This window comes from Schistocerca nitens, chromosome 5, assembly GCF_023898315.1.
Source record: "Schistocerca nitens isolate TAMUIC-IGC-003100 chromosome 5, iqSchNite1.1, whole genome shotgun sequence".
Lineage (NCBI taxonomy): Eukaryota > Metazoa > Arthropoda > Insecta > Orthoptera > Acrididae > Schistocerca > Schistocerca nitens.
In genome coordinates, this window is record NC_064618.1 from 578,724,936 (window position 1) to 578,744,060 (window position 19,125).

A 19,125-nucleotide genomic window follows, 5' to 3' on the forward strand; every position below is an offset into this window, starting at 1 on the left:
CAAACAACCTAACCCCAACTCAAGCCCCGTGAATTTGTTGCCCATTTCGACAATGACAGCTATAGTTGAGATCAGTTCATAGTAAATAGATACCAGTCCGTCTTGTTCCACGGTTACAGGCGCAATGTCATCCATACACACATCTGTATGTATTAAGGCTGCAGCTGCAGGGAATTCACTTGAAAGCGATTGCCAGTTACCCAAGAGTAGCCGATAACAGAAAGGGGCTGCCTGCAAGACCGAAAGGAAGGCGTTCAAGGCGGTGAACAGTAGTCTCCCTTGTCTGAATTGACTGTGAAGTTTCATTGAAAGGGATCTTGAACCAAACGAATCTCGCGAGATCTCGATAATCCGAGTGAAGAGCAAGCTGAAGAAAAGGTTGAGTGATATCGGCTGTAATGGCGAAACATCGTAGGCGGAATGCTGTACCTCTAGTACGCTTTCGCAGTCCTGAGCCCAACGGCCGCCCTATCCGCAAAACACTCAATGCGATCCTGAAATCCGTTCATTATTGCGTTTAGAGTGACTTTAAAGCAGAATCACTTTTGAATTTGGTTGCGCTTCGCCGCTGCTCTTCTTAGCAATAAGCGCTCCGTCTACTTTTTTCGCTAGGAACTCCTTTAAGCTCAAAACCTCGCCTTTGGAGAACTTACGTCTTTTTCCGCTTATGATTCAACGACTATAGATTTCTGCATGGAAGGCACGCAATATATTCGGAACTAAGACTCAATTATGTGCATTGACTCTTCCTCCTAATGATTTTAATGCCTATATTTGTCGGTTACATTTTATGACTCTCAAACCGAGGCTTTCCGGAGTTACTAATTGAATAGGCGTAATCACTTCCAAAGAATCTAGGGGCGTCTGAATGATACTGTTATTATCTTTGTACTGTACCCGCAGAAGTTTCTTTTTGTTCTCGTAAATGGACACGGTTACGGCGATACCATTGACGGGCATCTTCATTTAGCCTCAAAAGAAGACTGGCGTATTAATTGTGGACAAATAGGAGTTTCTACCCACTGATCCTGTTCCCTAAATCTAGGCCAGCTCTCCACATCTCCTGAGAAGAGCTCTAATTTAATGTACAGTAATTTGACTGTCGTATTAACTGCGTTGGCCGTAAGCACCAAATTATTCGTGCCTGAAAATGACATGGGTTGAGAGGGGTTCCTTTCAGTACCATCGGGCACGATGATAAGGGCGCGCTTTATCAATATAATTCTCACACAGCATTAGTATTCTAATCCTCATCTGGCGAAAGCTCTTTTATATAATCGTACTGCAGTACAACAACTTACAGCGTGTCCTCGTAATGAGCTTTGTAGGTGTAAATTTGGAGCTGAGAATTCACCGACTGCGGTGACATGTAGATTGATATTCGATCTCTGATGAATTTGCTTTATTTTCAGAATATATAGATTTTCCGTCGACCTGTCTAGTGCTCTCAGAACTTATTAATGTTATCACAATACAGTAGTTGTCGTGTAAAAATTGAAATTATAACACCAGCAACTAAAGAAAACGTGATAGCTGCTAGTGATGAATACAGTGCACAGATCAACCACAGATAGTAACAATCACACGTTAAGGCGATCTTCAATATATTAAGATCTGTAGTAAATGTCCCACAGCAATGGTGTTAGCAGGAATGGACTTGTAATTTTCTCGAAAAGCAGTCAAGATGAATATCGTAACAGGCGCGTAGTAGTGCTTTTCCCCGAGCGTGAATGTAATGTTGCTCATCATAGCTTAATGTGACAGCGTGTCTGCTCCTCCTTGTTAGCAAAAGTAGAAGTGTTGCTCGCAGATATCCTTCTATTAGTCGGCATCGGTGATTCTTTCCGGGTGTCTGTGCCAAAATATTCGATGTAGTTCCAAGGAAATAAATGAGACGCTCCACTTCCTTACACAGCATCAACAATAATTATTTACACCAAAGCGATAAAGAGTCATGCAAAGATATAATACATAATTCTACTGCGCCGGGTCATGACACAACTGTAGTAGCAGTGCATTCTGAGCAAGCCTCTCATGTCGTAAACGTGTTGAGGAGTTGGAAAAATTTGACATGGCTGTTACTTTTTCTGGATCAAGATCAACTATGTTTAGGTTAAGTAGATGTCACAATACACATTTGTAATGTTGAAGACGACTTTCTCGGATTCAGGGAAAGGCCTACATCGTACATTCATGACAGTTGTCAAGCGACTTAGATGTTCTTCAAATGACTCGGGGAAAGATCAGTTTTTATAGGTAGTAGAGGCTTGTCATTAATTTAAGATGTCAAACAATATTCTTCACAATGTTTTCGAAAGTGGCTGGAGTGGAGTTTTTTGGAGGAAGGGGGGAGGGAATGAATGATCCCCGGCACTGATATGGAGTTCGAAATTGGCTCATTTTGTCTTTCTTGTCTCCAGTCTAGACTTGAATGTACCCGAAAAACTTCGATGAATGTGAAAATCGATTCATTTTGATCAACACATGCTGACGTAGTTATTCGACGAAGCTGGGACCTATTGGTGCCTTGATACAAGATTTCTTTAGTAATGGTAGCGTAGCACTGTTCCTCACTGACGGCGCTGAGTTGACCTCCGTAGACTGAACTGAGTATTTTTATGTACATCCTTAGAGACAAGTTACAGCTGCTCATAACAAATGGTGACGCAGAGCTCTTCTTCTCTCCTTACAAGAAGTACAATAGTCATCGGCTATTAAAATTTCATTTCTGAGGCTGAATGCTTTTTTGGACTCGGCTAGGGCTTTATAAGTTTCACTGAGTGCCCAGACCACTGACTATAGCTCGTCGTCTCATTGAGAAGGGATAAGCATTTCTTGAAGCGCAGACAGTTATGCACATAAATCATAGCGTCGCCAATCTAGAGAGCCAGTCTTCCACAGTCTATGACTGTTTATGATGATTGCAAGAAGTCCCGACTAAGGATAGCATTTTCGGTGCATTCTGGTGAAGTGACACATAATGTCGGCTGGAAATATTTTGAAATTGTTGACTTCAGCACAGTTGACTGTAAATCTCGGAGCAAAATCTTCAGGCGCTTACGGTAACCGTCTAGTATCACAGAAAATAACAACACAGAACAGTCTAGTGCCTGGACAGGTTGGTCATCGTTGGTACAATTAACGTGATACTGTAACACTTAGACAACTGTCGTTGAGGCGGACTTACCTCAATAGATGATCACCTCATTTGATTGTCCTGATTTTGGCATCTGGGCGACCGATTGGATTCACTGTATGGCGATGACCTGGTACTACCGTGATCTGTTGGACAGCGACGTTGAACGGGGTACGACGATGGGCTTCGTTCCACAGGTTTGCTGCAGTCATCTGCAGTTTCCTGGCATGTCTTGAGCTGGTCTGTTTTTTTTTTTTTTTTTTTTTCTTGCAGTGTAGTAGTCGTTGAATTTTCTTTATCTTTCTTTACAGAGATGGACGACATGCCAAGACGTCCACAACGTAAAAATAGCAGCATGGTTTTTACGTCCATAGATTTGACTGCAGTCCACACTGTGCTCAGGTAATTGACGTTTCCACAGTTACTTATACAATGTGCGATTATCTCAGCTTTACAACAGAAAAATAAAGTTCCACGTAAACAATAGTAACAAGATGATCGTTCTTGATCAGTAGGAATGTGGCGAAGCCAAAGGTCTGTCGTGACCTGAGTCGTGATGAGGTCGTGACATAGATCGTCACGTAATCAATGCTATAGTACCACTATACCGTAGAATTGGGCTGCGAATATGTCGTGACGTAGCGGACCGGTGCGGCGTGGTGCAAAGTCGGCAGAAGCTCTGGCAGATGGGATGCCTTAGGCGACAAGCGCGAGTGGCCTATAGCCGGAGCTGCGACTACAACTGGCTACTGGAGCTTGCGCCGCGGCTTCAGTATATGAAGGCTGAGGAATAGCCGCAGGGTCTTGAGGAACACATACCCATGGACGTAAGGTACGAGCCAGACAGCAGCGACGCCGTACTTGCTACGTGCGCTGCCTACGGACCGTGGCAGAAGTCTCTGGTACTGCCTGCCACCGTTCAGCTATCAGCACCGAATCCAAGCACGGCATGTACTAGTGAGGCGCTTAACCGTCTCCGAAGGCGGAGCACCTGCAGGAATAAGAAGCGACAACCCGCAAGGCGTAGACGTAGTGCCGTAAACAGGAGTGGCCGAAAATGCAGGGGCCCAGCCCTGCGTATACGCCAATGATGCCCTCTGGTCTCCAAATGTCTAATTTTGACGAGGTAGCCGGTTGTATAAGTGTCACCAGGAGCTATGGACGTTGTCAACCGATTGAAGCATCAGTCTGAATTTTCCAGCTGGGTTTCACAACGTTCGTCTGTCTCGTAGATATTGCTAACAGTGATTAACAACTCTCTTTTTGTTTTAGCTATGGTACATCTACCCGTGTGTGGTTCAACATCCAATCTTTTTAATTCTCGGCTATCTCGGTTCGACATCAATAGATGCTCGTATCTCTTTTCGAACTATTTGCCGTATTAACGACGCATGGAACTGATGGATTTTGTCAGCCGATACTGGCATAAGTATGAAGTTTGTAGATTCATTTCACAGTCTTGATCTGACTTGGAGATATTGGTAACAATGATTAAAAGCCTTCATTTTCGGCTAGTGATGATATTTACTCCCGGCTGGCTTTGTTATTCGATCTTGTTATTTGCTGTCGTTATGGGATCAACAGCAACACGTGTCATAAATACTTGTATCTTTTCCCGAACTATTTGTCATATTAACGATGCGAGATCCTGGTGGTCTTCCATGACTGATACGGTGCGATATTAAGGAGTGTGTCGAAAATCTTTCAACTTTGCTGTTGTATTGTCGCAATGTGCAGGCAACATTTGATATAATTCTCTGCTGAAGTAATATCCTTCAAAAGAAGTGTTTCAATTGTTCATTGGTTGTTCACCAAATGTCTTAATTTCTCCCCGATGTTTGTGCCAGCCTTTGTCCTCCTTGTTTTCGCTGCTGAGCTGCGCCGTCCAAGTAAAAGTTTTCCCATCTGTTGTATTCGGCGTCAAGGACAAATCCCTACGCCAATTTACCTCGCATCCTAGCGAACGTCACCTAAAAACACTGCTATTCTTTTGTATCCACCAGTACCTTCACAATGTAGTCCTCGGAGAAGTGTGATATTTGTACTCTGACTGCTGCTGGTGAAGGCGACGGCGTTTGTGTAACATTATTGGAGCCATTAAGATATCTACGTCCCAGATATCAGATGTCTCCACCAAACTAAGTAACGGACAATCCGGAATCAAGTACAGTTATGAAAGCACGTTTATGGAGAACACACAAAGTATTTGTCGAGCTGAACTGGCTGCGTCTTCAGAGGGTCTTCTACTGATATATATGTTATCAGAATTGTGTGAAACACCTATATTCTATAAAATGTATAAAGTACCTGACCGTTTTAGGCAAAACTATGAAACGTATTTTTTGTGAAAATGTTACTTAATTTTCCTTGACACTCTACACAATTCCTACGCATTAAACACACTGAACAGTACCATTTACGCAATGTGTTAAAAGGGCACAAGGTGAGGAGCCTTTATTAATTAAACGCATATGAAACTGAAAGAACAAAACTACGAAATAAAGTACTGGATATTCTTACCGGAAAACAATGAAATCAGAAATGAGACTGGTTTTCTTACTCACAAGAAAAAATATTTTATATTTTGGAAATTTAATCTCCTACACGTATTTCACGACTTAAAGATGCGAACAAAATACTGTTATCGGTAAACCACAAAGCAGAATAGCATGACGTACTTGTTGCAGCAAAGAACACTACAGGGAAGTTATGAATTGCACTTTATTTTCTTATTGATACAAAAGCATCTTGCGTTGCACCTACAGTTGGCGAATCCTTGATCGCTTCCTGTGAACTGCGAAGCAGCTGCAGATCGAAGAGGTTTTTCATAATTAGGAACGTCTTCAGTTCTCATTAAGTTCTCTGGGCATACGGTGATTTCTGATCTTGAGCAGAACTGCTTCAAGATTCCTTTTGCATTTCCGAGTCAATTAAAACCATCTTCCGTCGAGTTCATAACAGCTGCCAATATACTGCTTGAGTCTCCCCACCATTTGTCGACGCAGGGAATCGGAGCTCGCACAGTGGCACTCAAAGGCACAGGAGGAACTTTTTTGTAAGAATCTCTCTGTTTCTCCACTTCTTTCTTTCCTAAATCTCGAGGTCCAGTTTCGATTCCATTTTATTTTGGATAGCTTTCTCAATATTGAAGCAAACACTGCACAAGATGCTAATCCCATAATCTTCTACTTCGTCGCCGTCATCGTCTTTAGGAGAATGTCGAGATTTGGCATGAACATTTCGGCCACACTCTTGACATGTGTGAGCAACACTGGCTTCGTTTAAGCGGATGCAACAGATTTCAGAAAAAGAAGATTTTCGGTAACCACACCAATAGAAGGCTCTTCAATTACGATGGCTTCATCCATCATTGATGGCATCTCATCTATGTCTTGTAGGTAGCTGTGCCTCTTGCATCGATTCATCTCATCTTTCGTTCTGCTGTTGTGTTGTTTGTACGCTCTCTATTATTTTGTGCAGCTCTTTCTCAGTCTCTACAACTTGTAAAACGTCGTTAGGCAGGGACTGTGTCGAGAGACCCAGTCTAGTTTTGCAGCCCAACAGAGCTCCGTATGGTGACCTGTTAATTTTAGAATGAACCGCTCTGGTTTTCATAAATTGGGCGAACCGTAGTGCGTCCCTTCAGCTGCCAGTTTTTTCATCTCGCATCCAATCACACGGCATATGTTCAGTGACCTGATTCGCTCTTTCGACATTCCTCTGAGTGGCGCAGCTTACTATGGACGAATTACAAGGTAGGCTAATACCCGTCTAGGCTGCTTACCACATTGTTTGCAAATTCCCTTCCGTTTTCGGACTGTAGAATCGTTGGAGCACCGAGCAACGTAAATATATCGATGAGGTTGTGGGCTATTCGCTCCACTCTCTGCTTTCAGAGCCCTGAGAACTACAAACTTGGTGAGAAGATATTGGTATACCATTACAAACGTGTATTCTCTCTCAGGATGGGACTGAAACTCGATGAGATTGACCAGACAACGGAAAACTGACTCCGAAGAAAATCACTGGCTTGATCACAACATATTTTTAACAGCTTTTTGCATCTTCTGACAAGGCTCACAAGCTGAATGTACAACTCAGTATCGTGACGAATAACGTTCTTATACTTAGGTGAAAATTCCAGAATGAGATTTTCACTCTGCAGCGGAGTGTGCGCTGATATGAAACTTTCTGGCAGAATAAAACTGTGTGCCGGACCGAGACTCGAAGTCGGGACCTTTTTCATTTCGCGGGCAAGTGCTCTACCATCTGAGCTACCCAAGCACGACTCACGCCCGTCCTCACAGCTTTACTTCTGCAAGTACCTCGTCCCGAGTTCGAGTCTCGGTACGGTACACAGTTTTAATCTGCCAGAAAGTTTCTTAGGTGAAAGTTCTTTCAGCATCCTATCCCACCGTCCATGACCAATACCTATCGTACCTTATTTAAGAGGATAGATCAACTTAGTTTTATTATGCAGGGTGTTACAAAAAGGTACGGCCAAACTTTCAGAAAACATTCCTCACACACAAATAAAGAAAATATGTTATGTGGACATGTGTCCGGAGACGCTTACTTTCCATGTTAGAGCTCATTTTATTACTTCTCTTCAGATCACATTAATCATGGAATGGAAACACACAGCAACAGAACGTAACAGCGTGACTTCAAACACTTTATTACAGGAAATGTTCAAAATGTCCTCCGTTAGCGAGGATACATGCAGCCACCCTCCGTCGCAAGGAATCCCTGATGCGCTGATGCAGCCCTGGAGAATGACGTATTGTATCACAGCCGTCCACAATACGAGCACGAAGAGTCTCTACATTTGGTGCCGGGGTTGCGTAAACAAGAGCTTTCAAATGTCCCCATAAATGAAAGTCAAGAGGGTTGAGGTCAGGAGAGCGTGGAGGCCATGGAATTGGTCCGCCTCTACCAATCCATCAGTCACCGAATCTGTTGTTGAGAAGCGTACGAACACTTCGACTGAAATGTGCAGGAGCTCCATCGTGCATGAACCACATGTTGTGTCGTACTTGTAAAGGCACATGTTCTAGCAGCACAGGTAGAGTATCCCGTATTAAATCATGATAACGTGCTCCATTGAGCGTAGGTGGAAGAACATGGGGCCCAATCAAGACATCACCAACAATGCCTACCCAAACGTTCACAGATAATCTATGTTGATGACGTGATTGCACAATTGCGTGCGGATTCTCGTCAGCCCACACATGTTGATTGTGAAAATTTACAATTTGATTACGTTGGAATGAAGCTTCATCCGTAAAGAGAACATTTGCACTGAAATGAGGATTTACACATTGTTGGATGAACCATTAGCAGAAGTGTACCCGTGGAGGCCAATCAGCTGCTGATAGTGCGTGCACACGCTGTACGTGGTACGGAAACAACTGGTTCTCCCGTAGCACTCTCCATACAGTGACGTGGTCAACGTTACCTTGTACAGCAGCAACTTCTCTGACGCTGACATTAGAGTTATCGTCAACTGCACGAAGAATTGCCTCGTCCATTGCAGGTGTCCTCGTCGTTCTAGGTCTTCCCCAGTCGCGAGTCATAGTCTGGAATGTTCCGTGCTCCCTAAGACGCCGATCAATTGCTTCGAACGTCTTCCTGTCGGGACACCTTCGTCCTGGAAATCTATCTCGATACAAACGTACCGCGTCACGGCTATTGCCCCGTGCTAATCCATACATCAAATTGGCATCTGCCAACTCCGCATTTGCAAACATTGTACTGACTGCAAAACCACGTTCGTGATGAACACTAACCTGTTGATGCTACTAACTGATGTGCTTGATGCTAGTACTGTAGAGCAATGAGTCGCACGTCAACACAAGCACCAAAGTCAACATTACCTTCCTTCAATTGGGCCAACTGGCAGTGAATCGAGGAAGAACAGTACACACTGACGAAACTAAAATGAGCTCTAACATGGAAATTAAGCGTTTCCGGACACATGTCCACATAACATCTTTTCTTTATATGTGTGTGAGGAATGTTTCTTGAAAGTTTGGCCGTACCTTTTTGTAACACCCTGTACATCATCATTACAACACAATGTTTTAGCAGCCGATAGTCCCGTGGTCCCTTCTTCATGGTCTTCTTAGCCTTTTACACATCGTTGATAACATTTCGTTATCTGGTTTCGGTTAGGAAAACACTTTTTAGCAGCATTGGCCCTTACCTGAGATAATTCATCCCGGAACCGTCGTTGCATGTTACCATGGAATGATTCCTTTCTTGGCACTACACTCTCTTCCAAGATGGTGATACAAGAACATCGGGAAAGGGTGACGGGAGAAAATCTGTGAAACTTTTTCCGGATGCTACACAATGGGGAAGTATGACGATATCCGTGGCGTGATAATTGAGCGTCGTACAACAACACTCTGTCTTCGCAACCATAAAACATAGACCCGCGTGCCACATGAAACAGTAGTAACGGGAAAAAATTACGGGCTTAGGCTATTATATACCTTACCAGCAAACAATCAGGAGAAGTATACTATGTTTAAGCAACGCATGAAATATCAATCTTTTAATGCATAGATATTCGATTTTAGGCATTCAATACATTACCTAGGCATTCTATGGAAAAAATGACTAACTGAAACCCCCAGCTGCCGATAGGTGTTGTCGATATACCTCGATGTGGACAGCTGAAAATGTGTGCCCCGACCTGGACTCGAACCCGGGATCTCCTGCTTACATGGCAGACGCTCTATCCATCTGAGCCACCGAGGACGCAGATGAATAGAGCGACTGCAGGGACTTACCCCTTGCACGCTCTCCGTGAGACTCACATTCCCAACTGTCCACAATTCTACATATGTAATGTACCTTATAGAAATTTGCCCATTCACTCATTACTCGCGCACGCTTTGGCGATTCCCGTAAGTATGTATAATTGTGGACAGTTGGGAATGTCTCACGGAGAGCGTGCAACGGATAAGTCCCTGCAGGCGTGCTATTCATCTGTGTCCTCGGTGGCTCAGATGGGTCCAGTTGGCCTTTGGCTGTGCTGCGGTGAGGACGCGCTGTTTGTGTTCCTGCCGCGGAGCGAGCGCTTGTGTTGTTTACATCGTACTCGGCCGTTTCGCGCGTGCCGTACTCAGCATATAGATCACCATGGCGCACCAATACAGAAAATCGACGCTCAAATTTACGTTCCGCAACGAATTTGCAAGGCCCAAAGCCCTCGAAGTCGAACGATTTCTACGGGAAGAAGTTAAAATTCCGGCGACCGACATTCTCGGCATTCACTTGTCCATTGTGAGTAGTATCGTATATGTCAAGATCATCAACGACGCAACATGTGAACGGATCTTTCGGGACACGAAACGGGGCCTCCGTTTCTGCCATGCTGATGGCAATGTGGGGACTGTACACGTCGATTATTCTGGCATGGGACTTCGCACGATCAGAATTTTCGAACTTCCTTTCGAATTACCGGCGGAGGACGTCGTGACAGCGCTGCGCCCCTACGGCACGGTCCATGATCATATTGCGGAAAAATGGACGCAATTCCAGACATATCCTGTGCTGAATGGAGTCCGCCAGGTCCGAATAGAACTTAAAAGACATGTACCTTCATATCTGACTATCGGTGGCTGCCGTGCCATCGTCATCTACGATGGGCAACCAAAGACCTGCTCTGGTTGTGGGAAGGAGGGACACCTTAGATCAGAATGTCTCCAACGTCGAATCACGCAACTGCCGCCGGCTGACGCAGACCCGCCATCGCAGCCGACGCTGCTTCCCGTGACTTATGCAGCAGCCCTCACGACAGCTACCACTTCACCACGACAGCCGACATCCACTGTTGGGTCGCGGCTCCATCCTCCAATACAGGGCGATGACGACACACCCGTTCCACAAGCTACGGATTCAATTCCGATGCCGCCGCCCCCGTCGACGGATAACAACATACATGACGATAGCATGGCCGTAGACTCGCTTATTGTGCCTACAGCTGCCTTTGTGCCGGAACGTCGGGAATCTTTGCCGTCGTCTGACACAGAAGGACACTCCAGGAAGCAACGCTCCCCGAAGCGACGGAAGCGGAGGCGTAGAGCAACTTCCGAACGGGATGCGACGCAGCCTCCAGAGGACGAAGACTCCACCTTCAATGACGACGCTACCACAGAGGCAGCCGCCATTTGCTGCAGTGTGGCACCACCGAACGGAACTGAGGACAAACCACATATACCTACAGCGGCAACATCGGATGCCGATATGCAGGACAGATGCTGCCCACCACCTTCTGGAGTGCAAGCACCCATGCCGAGTCCTGAGGACGCTAGGGAAGCAGATCTTGCATTGAGTTCCCCGACGTGGGCGGATGACCACGACGACGACGGAACCATGCAAGTTACGCCAACAGGGCCCACGCCATTGGCGCCGGCTCTCTAGAAAGGACGGCAGGTGCGGTTTGTGGGGATGCGGAGGTGTCAATAGAGTCAGAAGCGCCATAGGCAATTCCAGTCTTAATGGATAACTTAACACCTGCGGTTCGGCAACAAGCATATCGTATCGCCACGCTCAACCTCAACACGATACGAACGGCAGTGAAGATCCAGTTGCTGCGTGAGATGCTTCGTTCTTCGGATGTTGACATTGCCCTGTTGCAAGAAGTGTATATAGCGGCCCTCCCCGTTTTCTACGGTTACGTGACACATATGTCACCGGCGGACCGGAATGGCAGCGGTACGGCAATACTAGTGCGCGACGGAATTGCCATCGAAGAAGTGACTTACCTTCCGTCAGGAAGGGGGCTGGCGATCACAGCACTGGGCACACGCATCATTAACATCTACGCTCCATCAGGAACTGACCAACGCCGCGAACGATCGCTGTTCTACTCGGAGGATATCGCCCCCCTCTTTATCAGCCGCTACGATCAATATATCTTCGGCGGCGACTTTAACTGTGTGCTCCACCCCAAAGACCAAGTCCCACACTTCTCTACTTGTCAAGAACTTCGGCTCCTGGTTCGTGATCTGCTTCTCACTGACACGTGGGAGACAGTGCACGGTGACCGTCCCGGGCCGACATACCTTACTAGTCACTCGGCCAGTCGCCTAGACCGCATTTATGTCTCACGAGCTCTAGCGCCGGGAGTATTGGACGCCGAACGTTGGACGCTTGCCTTCTCCGATCATAGCGCTTTCATATGCACACTCACTCTACAACAGCAGCGAATATGGCGCAGCCGAGGACCCTGGAAGCTGAATGTGGAACATCTTCAAGATCCGGAATGCCGTCGAATTATCGCCAAAACATGGCTGGATTGCGAACGTCGTCTTCCCCGATATCCTTCGACTCTAGCATGGTGGGTGGACTGTGCAAAACCAGCGTTTCGGCGTGTGCTAACTCAATTCGGTAAAGATATCGCAGCTTGGCATCGTCACACATTGGACTTCTATTACACGATGCTTCGCGAACTCGACGGCCAACCACCATCTCCAAACCGACAAATGGAAAGCCGCCGAATTAAAGGTCAAATATTGTCTCTTACGAGGAAACGTTTGGAGGGGGTCGTCGTGCGATCGCGACGTCACGACCGAGCGGAAGGAGAAAACCCGTCTATGCATCACATCGTGCTCGACAGCCGCCGACGCCGACAGCAGCTGATCACGGACCTCGTATTGCCAGGTGGTAGGGTCGTACTGACTCAGGCCGCGGTTACAGAAGCCTTTGCAGATCATTATCGCCAGTTTTACGACGAGGTGAATACAGAGGAAGAGGAAGCGGACGATCACGACATACTGCAGCACGCGTCGCACACCCTCGACAATGCAGCAGCGGCGACGCTGTTAGGTGGAATTACACGGGACGACATCGAGGACGCGCTTAACAAGGGAGCACTCAACAAATCTCCCGGGCCAGATGGACTGCCGCTCGAGTTTTATCGGACTTTCCGCGATCTCATGATGCCCCGATGGATCAGCATGTATCAAGAACTGATGACCCCCGGTTCCCACGTGCCACCTACATTCGTGGAAGGTCTCCTTATACCGATACACAAGCCTTCCAGAGGTCGGACGGTCGAGGACTACAGGCCCATTACAATGCTCAACTCGGACTATAAAATCTTCGCCCGACTACTCGCCAGCCGCATAAAGCAGGTTCTGCCCCTACTCCTCTCAATGGAGCAAACGACACAGGGCGGAGTGACCAACATGCAAACGGCAACCAGCGAATGCAGGGATTTAATAGCCATCGCCACATGCTGTCGCCTTCGAGCTGCTCTGATCACCATTGATTTCGACCACGCTTTTGACAGAGTTCACCACAAGTTCCTTCTGTCCGTTATGGCCCGCATAGGCTTCCCGCCTGACTTTCTCGACATCTTTCAACGCCTTTTCCGTGGAGCTGCATCACGTGTACTGGTGAATGGACGGATTGCGGGTCCCTTTCCGATCCGACGGTCAGTTCGCCAAGGATGCCCACTCTCCATGATCCTTTACGCGATCGCACTCGAACCACTTGTCGGAGGGTTGAAAAACAGGCTCTCGGGAATGTCATTGAGGGATCACACCTTTCACTGCAGGATATATGCTGATGACCTTCTATTACTTGTCCGATCTGGTGACGAGGTACGATCGGTGTTACAATGGATCAATCGCTATGGATTGGCAGCGGGCAGCCTCATGAATGTGGCCAAGTCGGCAGCGATGCCGATTGGGAGAGGTCTACAGGAGGACGCTTTAGCCCCACTCCCACAACAAGATCCGGTTCTTGGGCATAACATTTACACAGGATGTGCGCCGCACGGCTGCAATGAACTATGCACGATTACTACAGGCCACACGCACAGAAGTTCGCCGGAACTTACTTCGACGGATGGACCTCCTACAGCGTGTGGAATACCTCAACCTTCACGTGGCGACTAAGATGATCCACATGGCCCAGGTCCTACCGATATCGACAGCGATGGCACACAGATTGCAAGCAGCGTTTGGATATTACCTTACCGCCGGACACCTATTCAAAGTCCGCTACGAAACACTCACCCTTCCTCCGCGTGATGGCGGACTGGGACTTATAAATGTACGAGCAAGAGCTACAGCGTTATACTTGTGCACAATGATGAAATTGTGGACCCACAAAGATGCTTCCCTTACGGGACGTCTGTTAGAGGAATTGCTGCCGGCGTCTCTTCTGCCACCTGTCACGGTTGCGCACATTGCACCTTCACTCTCGCACCTCTCGGCATTTATTCTTGAATATAGTTACGTGCACCCAGACCTTCCCAACACTCGCACTCCCAAGGCGAGAGACGTTTACAGACTGCTGCTAAGGTCCATACCTCGGAATGTGATTGAGAGGAAGAGCCCTACGAGCCTATGGCCGGCAGTGTGGAGAGCGGTCCAGAAGCCGTTCCTCCCCACGCGGGTACGAGCCGCGTGGTACCAGGTGGTGAACGGGAAGTTTGTAATACGACAACGGCTGCACGCTATTGGGATGACGGATTCCCCCCTTTGCCCACGTTGCCACCTCGTGGATACTGACGAACACCGTTTAACATGTGGATCGGCGTTAGAGGTATGGCTGCTAGTGCAGAAGATCCTCGCCTGCTACCTACGTATCGCGCCTCGCACAATTGAGCCACGGCTCCTCCTTTGTCCAGAGGATACTTATTTCCCACCTGCGAAGACTCACGCTCTCACATGGTTTAAAGGCATGTCCATATACTACCTCTTTCGCGATGATGAGAAGATGGTGCTTGATTACTGGCAATTTCTCCAGGACAGTCATAGCACATTTGAGTGTACACCCCGATACCGACAGCTATTTGCGAACTATTTGCGCAGTGTCTTCGACAACCCCCCTCACAGTTGGGGAGTACCGGGCAGAGGATGACCGCCGACATGGGGCTCCACACGCCGCGAAATGTTGTAACAATTTGGAACATGGAATCTGTACGCCGAGGGGCCATGCACATGGAATGGCGTGCGGGATTTGGTTACATTTTTCTTTCGTTATTATCTATCATCACACTATTTGTTTCAAATTCTTTTTCATAGTTTAGAAGAAACTCTTGTTCTGTTGTTGCTACGGCTGTAATTTTCTAATTTGGTTTGTTGTAACTGAAAGACGCCTTAAAAAAAAAAAAGGCGTTGGGTTAGTAAGCGAAAGGTAAAGAATTCAAATCTTGTGTGATGCTACATATTTTCTTTTTTTAAAAAAAAAGGGTAGTGTCAAAAAAAAGAAAAAAAAGCGGTCTGAGGCGCTGCAATCACGGACTGTGCGGCTGGTCCCGGCGGAGGTTCGAGTCCTCCCTCGGGCATGGGTGTGTGTGTTTGTCCTTTGGATAATTTAGGTTAAGTAGTATGTAAGCTTAGGGAGATCCCGGGTTCGAGTCCCGGTCGGGGCACACATTTTCAGCTGTCCACATCTAGGTATATCAACAACACTTGTCGGCAGCTGAGGGTTTCAGTTAGTCATCATTTATTCCAGGAAAAGCTGCATGGTCATCAACAGTTTTTTGTTCTTTCGAGAACAGTTACTGTCTTCATATATATTCTATGGGAAGCCAGATTTCACACAATGCCGATAACATACACACAGAATGGTCTTGTGCCTTAGAGAATTCGATAAATAAGCCACAGAACTATCCAGAACTTGTAAATAATTTCAGGACGCTTAAATCGAACCAGCGACCGTGAAGTCTAGTGCTAGGGACTTTAACCGTTTCACTACGACGGACAGCACAGCACGAAACCACACACTGGTACACTGGGAAAATTACATTAACTAGTGATGCAAGAGAAAAAACATACCGCGAACTAAATGTGCATGGTTGGGTATGCGTATGCGCGCTTGCATATATGTGTATGTTTGTGTGTGTGTGTGTGTGTGTGTCTGTGAGTTAGTGAGAGGAAAAGAGAAAGAGCATTTTTAGTTATTTTGAGGTCTAGAAGACATGATGCACGAACAGACGTGGAAGAGTTTACAACAAGTAAGGTCTCGGATTACTTAATACTGACAGTTCCCGAAACTAAAGGTGCGTGACAAGCAGTTCCACATTCCATAACACAGCAGTTTTGTGAGTTTCTTACCGTTTCAGTGTGGCTTAATAACAGCTATTCATGGCGTTGTCTGGAATTTCGTATCAATAACTTTTTAATGATGTATTTTTTCTTACTCATGTGTGTCTCGCGGGTGCACGTATCTGTGGAGCCAAGTACCAATTGCGGGTTGCCTATCTGAAGATTGACACAGGTAACAAAACCTGATTTTCAGTATTTCTCATAGTAATTTACCGAATTCAAAATCCTCCAATAATCTGTTCATTAAGAGGTATAATCTTACGATAAAAGTTTCACACATTAAGATAGCTACCACGGTTAGCAACCCTGTGTATGCTTTGAGGCAGCGGAACAGACAGCGAGCAAATACCCGGAACTTATTCATACAGTATTTGAAAATGAGAGCATCTAGCTACGTCCAACGACGTTTTTCAAAGGTTTACAAAACTTTTTCTCATTGACAACCCGTCCCCCCACAAAACGATGAAAGGACAAATGTTTATTGCTTACTACGTTCTCGAAGATCATGTAGTAAAACTTCAGCACGGAACATGATGCTTTAATTTAATAATTCTTTACTACCGACTGTATTCGCAACACGGTTTGCAGACATTCTGCGCAGATTCCACTGTATGTACCTACAGCATTATATAATTGTACTACACATAGAACAGACGATATAACGTCATAAACATTGAGATGAGTTAAAAACATGCTCTTGCTTAGAATGGAACGCAAATTATCCAAACTATACTCATCTAGTGTTTCATAACGAAAGCATTTAGTGACTTCAGACAAACTTTAAGTATAATTTCAAACCTTTATTGAACTTCTTTTCGGTTACATGCATAACGACAAACATTTCATCTATTAAATCGTATGAAATGTATTCAGACGTTTGGAGCTCTTCTATGCATGGAATTCGAATCTTTAAAGAATCAGAGTTTACTCTTATTATGCTAATTGGTCAGCTAATTTAAAAATTGTGTAGTTTTCCGTGTCGTTCTGACCTTTCGTCACTTGTTTCTTTTCTTTTATACTCTTTTGAACATAGTAACTATGTGAAACTTTTATTCTTATTTATCCTTATTATTTCCACGTCCCAGTCTCTACTGGTTATTTTATGTTGATGTTGACGTAAATGTTTGGGAAAAATTGAATTATTTGTCCTGAACAGTAATCTTCTTGCATGCTCTTTGCATCTAGTGTCAAAGTCACTCTAGTTTACACTATATCTTCCACCCATGGTACACAAAGAGATAGCAAAGCAATGAGGCTAGGCGAAGAAGGGAAGTCATAATTCTAAAATTTTCAAGAGACAATATTTCAGACCACTCGAAAGTTTTGTTACCTTTCCTGCTCCAAGATGAAATGATGGCCAAACCTCATCCGTTTCAAGCCAGTATAAATCCAAAGATGTTCTGTCAAACTATGTAAATGATCTGTATGATAGATTACTGCCAAAAGTAGTTTTCGAAGTTAGACTACCAGTTTTCAGGAGTCCTTCAACTTACCTCAGTAGATCTATCCCAGCTTCGATTAACAGGCTAGAAGTCGGTAGATGCACGTCAGAAGGACAGAATTTAAATCCCACATTAACAAATCTACAACATTAAGCAGACTGCCTTGCGACGTTAGTATCGATAGGTTTCACAAAATAACACTTTAATTCATTTTATTTTCGCTACATCTGGTTTCCCTTCCATTTCGTTGTATTTAAAATTAAAATACTTTGAAAATACTGGTAAAGAAAGCCGCAAGAAGTCTTGTCCTCAGCTGCATCTTCAGAGATGATAAACATCCTTCTGGAAAGCTTTTCCGTATCAACGCCAGTCGCAGGTATAACTTCTCTGACTGTGTTGATCACGGTTCCAACTGACAGCATGTCGGTAATAAGCAATATTCCCGTATTTTTTAGGTGTTAGTATTCAGTTACATGACATGTCTATCCACATTACGTGATTAAAATATACAACAATATTCATAAGTTGTTTATTACTAATCGGACATTCCTAAAAGTGTCGCCTGATCACCATCTATTGCTCTGTAATTGGCTGGAAGCCTGTTTTGCTTAAACTGATTTTTCCTTTCAGCAGTCCCTAAAACGGTGAGGTGCTGTGACTATCTTTTGTAGGGCTATAGAAACCTAAGAAGACAGAATACAGTTCATCATCAGTAAATACCATCCACATAAAAGTGAAATCTTGTTTTTAGAAAATTCCACCTCAGTATAAAAATGTCAAAACAGATAATGCATCTCAGGTGTGCAATAATCTGGTTGGCTAGGGGTTTGCATGTATCCTGTCATACGTTCGACAGTTGTACCTGTCTCTATATTATTTATGTTTTTTTTCTGTACATTAGCTGGTTTTCTATTCTTTAACTTTCTTGTGTGTTGGTGTTGTAATGTGTCGCTGAGTAATGCAAGCTGTGTGCTTAAGCTATCTGATAAAAGGAGTCTCAAACTGTGTAACTGTATTGTAACTAATTTTTATGTAAAATCATTAAAAATGTAAATTTGCATATTAAATAAGTTATCCCGTGAAATACTGTATTTTGTAGTGCAGTAAAAAGTGCTACAGTGCGTGATGACACAGTGCTTGTCTTGCAGTTCCAACACACACAAACTAATAGAGCAAAAATTCTGCATAAAATTACAAACCGAACTCTGAAAGAATAACTCTGCAAAACGCTTCTGTAAAAACTGCAAATTTTCATACGAAAACTGGCCAAATGAAATTGCGAGCTGTAAATGGCTCACATGCGAACATTTAACACTACAGCATAAGAACTAGAATGTTTGTCAAAGAAATGAGTTCTGAACTTAACTTTACCTACATCGAACCTAACAATATTTTTTTAATTCAGTTTTTAAGTGTGAATGATTTTAATGTGTCCCGTATGTGACATTAAACTGGCCCTAACAAATTTGGT